This window comes from Glandiceps talaboti, chromosome 3 (genome assembly GCF_964340395.1).
Source record: "Glandiceps talaboti chromosome 3, keGlaTala1.1, whole genome shotgun sequence".
NCBI lineage: Eukaryota > Metazoa > Hemichordata > Enteropneusta > Spengelidae > Glandiceps > Glandiceps talaboti.
This window is the reverse complement of record NC_135551.1, coordinates 15,041,578-15,050,743: the sequence shown is the minus strand read 5'-3', so window position 1 is coordinate 15,050,743 and position 9,166 is coordinate 15,041,578. Positions and strand designations below refer to the sequence as shown.

The following is a 9,166-nucleotide window of genomic DNA, read 5'->3' as shown; positions in this document are numbered from 1 at the left end:
GATGCGAGTTAAAATCTATCACCGTATCTGTGTGTATTCATAGCATTTCGTATGTTGTTGTTCAGGCTGTTCGTCACTCTCTGAACAAGTTGATGACAATGTCATACATGACGTACTACCAGTTAAATTGTCAGTGTTTTAACCGTTTATGACGAACTACCTTAAATTCAGGAATTTCAGGTGAAATTGATAGTCTATAGTTGAGCAGTGAATATGGTGTCATTAGATAGATCTCGGCGAGAATAGTGCAATACAGGTTATTGTTTGTAAACTGGAGTTTCCATTCATGCGATACAGTATTTCAAAGTCGTAATTATTGGTTGACATTACAAAGCATGGGTGAATAGGAAGGAAAAGGCTGACATCAATGAACAGTGAAATTGGTGGAGACATCAATAGAAATATGTTATATCTTTGCTATTTCTCAAAGCATTTGCCCCAAGTTTTCAATGAATGACGTCTAAAATATGATCTACTGAATAACATCATGTAAAATTTGCCCATGTGACCCCGTTGCCATGGAAATATGATTGTAAAATAATATGTTGTATACATTATTCAACGTCAAGTTCAATAACAGCATAATTCAAAAGCTTGTGGAGTAATCTGAATCTGAAAACTTCATACAGTGCTATATCAGAATAAAACATCTTAATTTCCAAACTTATCCTTGTATCAAGAGTGGTCGTTACCACAGAAGCCATCAAAACTTGATTTATTTTATATGCCTTTAAGTGCTCTCAAATACTTTTAAGCCCTTCCATATCCTCCTCCTGAAAACAAATCCGAGAACAAGTGAACTTCAGGATAGGTACTGCACCTTGGTTAAAATAATTAAACTCAAAATCGATTGATCTGAAATTTGGAGGAAAGCATTTCGGGATATGTAGGTTTTAAAAGATGTGTTCTTGACACGATGAATCCATCAATAATATGCAAATTAGAACTATGAAAATGTATTTTTGTCAAAAACATCTTTAATTCCAAATTCATTGAGCAGATTGGGCTGAAGTTTAATTGGGATGTAAAGATGAAGAAATAGCAAGCATATAATGCTCTCACAGCAGCGATATACAAATTTGGTGTATGACGACACCCTTAGCAAATAACAAAATGCGAGTATATTTTGCTAAAGCTACATCAGCTGGTTTGCGAGTGAGTAAACATTCAAAGATGTTTGCAAATATCATTAGCAACCATGACTACGTCCATACCAACAACCATGTGATGGTGCATTTGAACACATATTGCCTGGCCATGAGGGCTATAGCATCCGTTTATTACACACGAGGGACTGTGAGTTACCAGAGTCACATGCTATTTCCCTCGGCCAAAGGCCAAAGGCCAAGGGAAATAGCATGTGATTCTGGTAACTCACAGTCACGAGGGGGTAATGGACTGGTGCTATAGCCCGAATATAGGCCAGGCAATATGTGTTTTATAATATACCTCATGCTGTGAACTCGCGGTGGCAGACGACATCGTCAGAAGCTGTCATTTTGACCTGCTGTGAACGCGCGGTGGTCACGTGACCATGTAACAGTTGATGGGACTATTTCCCTAGGGAAAGTCATTCCTATCACGTGACTGATTCTAGCGAATCATGGCATAGCATTATCACTAGGTATATTATAATTATAAATATAACAACAGGGATTCTTAGACAATTAAATAAACATTCAAATATAGTATTCAAATATGCCTGGCAACAAGACCACGCCCCTAGCAACATTCAAATGATCGCATATTGTAAAGATAAGAACAGGGATTAATAGAAAAATGAAGATAAATTCAAAAAATGATGTAAATGTGCCTAGGAACAAGACCACGCCCATAGCAACAGCCAAATGATCACGTATATTGCAAAGATGACAACAGGGATTAATAGACAAATGAATGAACATTAAAAAATATACCTAGGAATAAGACTATGCCCATAACAACAGTCATATGATAATGTATATCACAGGGATAAGGGATTCACAGGCAAGTGAACGAACATTCCAAGAATGTATGCAGATGTGTCTAGCATTATGGCCACGCCTATAACAACAGTCAAATAATGAGCAATAAACCACCCGGGGATGGTATAACAAGAGGTTTCGACCAGTGAACGAAATATATGCACGAGTGACAGCGAGTGCATATATTTAGTTCAGTGGTCAAAACCGAGCGTTGTACCTTCCCCAGGTGTTGTTTTATCGCCATTATGTTCTACCAATATATTGAAAACATCGGAAACAAGATAAGAACTAACATTTTCTCGTTTCATATGCGCCCCTGTGACTAATTTGTTTACAATAATGCTGCTTTCAAGACAGCTGATCTGGGTCTCAATCATGACATGAACGTCGTGAAGTGACTGGATTTATTTTATCTTCTCGTCGTTTCTAGGGATAATCTGTACATTGATCGGCTCATTAAAAGTGTACAGTAATAAATAAACAATAAAATCTGTTTGACTCGAGGTATAAATTTGAAGTTGTTTACTGAATACTATACAGCATCCTTCATGCCTGGCCGGCTTCGCGACTGTGTGAAGTGAGACAATAGCCATGGCGGCAGGTTGATATTTACAATGTATTTATATTATTGGAAGTTATGTCAGTAGATATTCGGGATACATTTCTATTTAGATTAATGGTAAGTTGGCCAGTGTAAGCTGTTATACTTGCCTCATTTTAGTGACAGGGTAGCTCACTTGTTTCCACTCCAGCCGAGGCTAGACGGTACTAGAACCGATCACGTGTATGCCTTGCCCTTAGTAGGCGATTATTTGTACAAATACGCGATAACTTGGCTGCTTTCTAAGTTTCCTTCACACTTTCCAATGAAATATTGTCTCATTGCGAAAATCGTCATCTGACAATGCTCAGGGTTCACTATCAATATCACGAGCGGCGGACTATGTAGACGAACACAATTTGAACGCGTGCCAACCATGCATTATCGCTCGTTTTAGACGTGCTAGGTCGATGGCTAGACCATTCAGATCACTCGATTTGCACCATCAATTTACTGGTATAACAGAATAGTGTATATTACACATATAACAACAGGGCTGGAGAGGAAACCAGGATACTGATTCAGCGTGTTGATAAATATTTTTTAGAAACTGTTAGTGTTGCTACAGCACCATTGATGCCATATTTGGAGAGCTTATCTATACTAGAAACCATTTGGACAAAACGAATGAGAGTAATAATATCAAAAATAATTTGTCGACTCTTATTTTTATATATCATGTATTTTTTGTATGCAAAAATCGCCTACCATATTGTGTAAAAACACAAGTAGTAAATACTGTCCAAAAAACGTCGCTTGGCAAAAATGATTCCCAATGGGGCAATTTCTTAAGGACATAAGCTTACGGTTTCATATAATCTAGTTATTAAATTATAATACAAATATGCACGTGTGCTATAAAGCTTGATGTTGCTTTATAGATTATCAAGAGATTCGTGTCTACACCAGATATAGTCAGGTGGCTTAGCAACTTCATTGTGACATGCCAAATAAAAGCTCCAAAAATTAGGCACGAGTGTTCCTAAGGACGTATATATTGATTTTAGAATGAGGGCTCATTTCAATATTTGCATATATTTGCATAAATCAGTAGAGGTCGCCATCAACCAAGAAAAATCATACGTTTCAACAAAATAACTTACTGAAAGGCATTAATCATGCTTAAGATCTATTTATTGATTTTATCCTGGAAGATTTTTTATAGAATATTTGCATTTATTTATGTATATAAAAACAAATCACAATGGCCATTATTACCATTCAAAACACCTATAATTCAGGAAAATAATCTACATAAAGATGCCAAATTTTGCACACTTGTTCCTCCAATCCCACTTATTGATTTTAATCTAGAAACCCTCCTGAAAATTTGAATAAATTTACATATCCCAGTCAAATTAAAAATGGCTGCCATCATTTTTTTTTTAAATCATATTTCTGCAAAATTTAAAATTCAAAGAAAAAAGACATCTGGCATGAGTTTTCATAAAGATCTATTTAATGATAATACATTAGTAAATTTTAAAGTCCTTAAATAGTTTCGTAAATTTGCCTAAATCACTAAACGTCAACTAGATATTAAAAATATATTCCTAGGAAATAAGGTACTTTGATATTTTGTATTCCACAGTAGCGAAGACCGAAGTAAATAGAGGTTTTCATAATACAACTATGATTCCTGTGTCGAAAATTGTTGTCTGAGTTTATATTACCAGAATGGCAAGAAAAAAAGTCATTTCGGAAGTTCTTCACAGACACTACAGCAGAGATTGCTCTCATAGTTAGTTTCTGAAGAAAGAACACATGCATACATTATTAGTGAAATCAGAGGACATCTTGGCATCAACACTAGACTTTTTCGATACATTCAGGTGAGAATTTACCTGTGAAATTGTGAAGATATACAGTGCTTTTTCTAACACAAACTAGCTTTCCAAGACAGTGACATTCTTCTAAAGCTTTTCAAAAGAGCTCTGAATTCTGAATTCTTCTTCCATCACATCATTCTTGTGATATTAGGGGAAATTACCATTTTCAGAAATGGGCATTGCAGTTATATATGACAGGAGACCTATATATCATGATGCAGCTGCGGAAAGTGCGTTATTTACCAGAACAATTGGCTTCTTTTAAAGTGTAGCAAAAGACAACGTTTTGAATTTTCTGATCTATGCACATTTATGTAAATATTTAGCGTTCTTTTCTTGGTAATTAATTAGAAATAGAGCAAACGAAACATTTTATGCTCTTAATTCAGTATTAATTCATGCATATTAAGCTGTTTCACAGAAATGTGTTTTAGAGTGACCACCTTATTGTTTGTGATTTATGCAAATGTAGGCATGTTTTCAAACGGGCTCCTGGGGCTAAATATGTGATTAGGTCAGGAATGGAACACTCATTCCAAATTCTGTGTCTTTAAGTAAGTTATTTCTCTGTCATACAATTGTTCCAGGTTGATTGTGCCATTTTGAAAATCACGAATTTATGCAAATGAATGGAAATATTCAATAAAAGTCCGAGACAAAAAAGTAGGTCCCAAAAGAATGTGAATGTCAAATTCAGTGCCTTATTTCCCAGAATCATGGGATTCCTCAAGGGCGTCGGTGGCTATTTCTAATTTTACTGAATTATGCAAATGTATGCAAATATTCAAGCGTTCCCCCCCCCCCTCTAAAATCAATAAACGGGTCTTTAGGAACATTCATGCCAAATTTGGTGCTTATTTGGTGCTAAGCCAAGTTCAATCCACTCCACTGGTTTTAATAAATTTTAATACAAAAATGTACATGTGCTATAAAACTTGATGTTCCTCTATAAATTATCAAGTGATTCCTGTCTACACCAGATAACATATCTAGATCAACGAACGCCAAGGTAAATCCACTCGACTGGCAGCAGCCAGTGTATACAATTATGTCTGTACATTAAGTTGTATTTCCATAAATCATAATGAAATCATCTGAAATGTTATGGAGTATATATACCGAATGATAGATAAGTCACAGCTGAAAGAAAACTAAACCGAACAAGAATAGCTGATATTTCAACTCTAAGAATTAGAAATTTATGCAATACAAACAATAAAAGCAATGTTTTGTTTCGAATTTTATAGTTTCCACTCATACAATACAGTTTGACAAAATCCTTAAATTTCTAACAATGGTATTAAATAAAATGTTAGATAATATGCACTGCTTTCATTAGACTGATCGGTAAATATTCATAAAATATGAAAGTAGCGCTGTTAATGTTAGTTAAATTACTCGGTTAGAAACTAGTTATCGAGGCAAACCATGCTAAACTGACTGACTTCACATAATTGATTGACTGACAACAATTACCATCAAGTAGGTCAGTAATCGGTACAATTCAATTTCTATACACTACTTCTGGCTGTTTCGTTTTCCTACTAACATTTTGAAAGGTTTTGGATTATATGATAAACCAAGCACACCTTCTGTGGAAGGTTTACCATGGATCACAGACTCTGTGACTTCAAATTGATGCAGTAAATTAGCAGCAATCAAGAAATACTCCATTTTTGCCAACATTTCACCCAGACACACGCGTTTACCCATTCCAAACGGTGTAAAATTCATCTCATTAAAAGAGACACATCTACCTGAGTTAGGATCAATAAATCGCTCTGGTCTGTAAACATACGGATCTTTGAAAACATCTGGGTCGTGATCTATGGCCCAATGATTTGGGATGATAATGGTGTCATCAGGAATTTGACATCCATTGACAGATGTTGTGCAAATTGTGCGATGGTATAAACTAAGAGGACCTATTGTGTGTAAACGCATGGTTTCATACATGGCAGCCTTTAGATAAGGTAAATTGTCCTGATCAGCATACACTGGACGACGATCAACACCAACGACGTCATCGATTTCTTGGTGGATTTTCTTCTGTATATCAGGATTTAACATCATTTCTACCAAGAACCACTCAATGGAAGCTACGATAGTTTCAGACCCTGTAAAAAAATAACTGAAATATTAGGAGAAAATTTACGTAACAAAACCAATTAAATGAAGAAAGAATCAAATGTCAAAAATAAAGAATCGTTTGATACATGCCTGGAATAAATGTTTTTGTTTGTTAACAAACACAATTTCCGGAGATATGATCAAAATGTAACGCTTTTATTTTCAACTTGGCATAATACCTGGATTCACTTGGGGAAAACACGTTTTATAAGTTATGCTAGCTATACCCAGACACTGTTTTTGTTCGCACATCATTTGTTAGCGTGAGTGTGTAATTAAGACTAATGTAATGTTCAGCTTACAATCATGTAATTAAGATAGAGATTTCAGAAACTTTGGATAGGATACATGGGCGTGCCAGTGAGAAGATGCCTTGTAGGTAGAATTTATGCACATGTCCCAAAATAATGATAGAGCACGAGCAGTAGCAGTAGGGAAGGTATTATTTGTATCGTACTTAATACCTGATTTTACATTGGTTGTTACATCTGTATCATTCTGATATGGAAATATTGAATATTTGCTTCCACATTCCCAAGTGTCGATTACCACTGTCTATGCTATGCTACTAACATCAAATTCTACTTAGCACACACATGATACACAACGATTTTATGTGTGCATTGTTAGTGGAATGCGAGAAACAAGCAGTTCTGCCTTCGTTGAGAAAAGGTTATATTATGCTTTTATCTGCATGTATGTCTATTTTTCAGTCTGTCTCTCTACCCGACTGTCAACACGATATCTAAAAAAATTCAGTGAATATGAATGTATCATTTTCAGAACAAACGTTGTTTTTGTAATTACGGTTAATCTTTAAAAAAAAGCTTCAAATTCAAAGTAATTTGGTATACACATCGATGATAACTAGGCTCATGTATCCTATGGTGATTGAAGAGTGACGTCATCATGGACGAATAGCAGGTTCGAATCCAATCACTTCCATTTGTTTGAGGCTAAAAACCTTGGGCAAGATTTGAACCACAACTGTGCCTAACTCCACCCACTTGAATAATTGGGGACAAAGTAGGATAGAGGTTGCAATGTGAATGCTTTAATCTTATGTGCTTACAAAGGTTGTAATGGATTGTATGCTCACCAGGGATTATTTGAGAAATAAAGGGCTCTTGTACTGACAAAGAGCTATGCCAGGAGTAATAATTGTAAAGCACTTTGAGCCCACAGTGGGGAAGCACTGTATAAAAACTAACATTATTGATGATGTAGCTTCTCGTTGTATTGAATCATTTGCATAATGACTGATATCGGTAATTAAGCTATATCATATGTATTCAAGCTTCCCATTTCACTTTATTTGGTATACTCCTAAAACAACACTTAGAACCCATATTGAAGTAGCTTTATAACTGTAATGAATTATTTTAATATCAATGGTTTTTGATAATGAGGGAATACCTGCATGTATGCTTCAAAGTTCATATGAATTGGTACACATACTGACTATACCCTATAAATTCTTGACAATGCATCCTTCAAATTTCATATAATTTTGGTACATTAGCAAAGGATATATACGAACAACAGTCCTTACGGAAGGCCTCAACATGTGTACACTAAATTTGTTTAGAATAGACGAGATACAAGGTAAATAATTCAAATACTTGGATAGCACTTACATTGGGGAGCCTTCAGTAATTAAAAGGGGGTCGGAGGAATGGTGGGGTCACTTTTTACAAATCTGTCCTGTGGAGGGCCATATTTCCGGAAATGGAGAAATTAGGAGAGGGTCACATTTTACTTTGACGCATTTTCTATCTAACTTCATTATTTTGTGATTTTAGCACGATCACACTGCTTCCATCTGTTCAAAATCCTACTGGAATCATATCCCACAACTGCCACCATTGTAGTGTAATATCATAACATATTAGTGAAATGTAGTGAATTAACTGTTAGTTATGGTTTGAGGAGTTGCGCGGGTCTAAAGGGAGAACAGCATGGCAAGATATTGGAGATACCGTGGTGGAGTGGAGATGTTCACCTCCTCGGTTCTGAGGTTGTCAGTTTTGCACTCATCTAGTCTTTGAGAGTTCTGGACTTCAGCTCAGCCAATTAGATCCACCCACAGGCATTGATTTAATACAAACACAAACTCACTGTGGGAAACAAGGAATGCCTTCAAAAACTATCACTGTTGTTTTATTTTACTACGGAAAAAAATCCCATTTAAATATTTGAACATTTGAGGGGTACAGTTTACAGAAAGAAAATTAAGGGGGGTGCTAACTTTTAAGCACAACGGACGAAAGGAATTCAATTATCCCATTTTATGCTACAGACCGAGCTTGATTCCCCCCTCCCCTGGCCTTCCCCCTATGCAATTGCTTAAGGCTTCCTTGGTAGGCTTGAAAGTAATAAAACGAGTCATGACAAAGTCCACCGATTATATTGTAGAATTTAAATTCTGCATTGACTAGTTGAACACTACCAAGAGAGAGTAAAGCATTTGGAAACATCAATGACTGAATATATACTCCCCTCTCATGTCATTTCCATAATACCAACTTACCTGCAGCAAACAAGTCCACTACACTTTGTAGAACAACTTTATCATCAAAGAGCTCTGCTGAAATACCAGATGTGGGATTATTCTGGAAGGTTTCCTGAGCGATTAACATCAT

General features: G+C 35.8%; 1 pseudogene; it reads right to left on the bottom strand.

The window, feature by feature from the left end:
- Window positions 1-5,912: 5,912 nt before the first annotated feature.
- On the bottom strand, window positions 5,913-9,166 carry LOC144433100 (cytochrome P450 2U1 pseudogene; annotated as a pseudogene).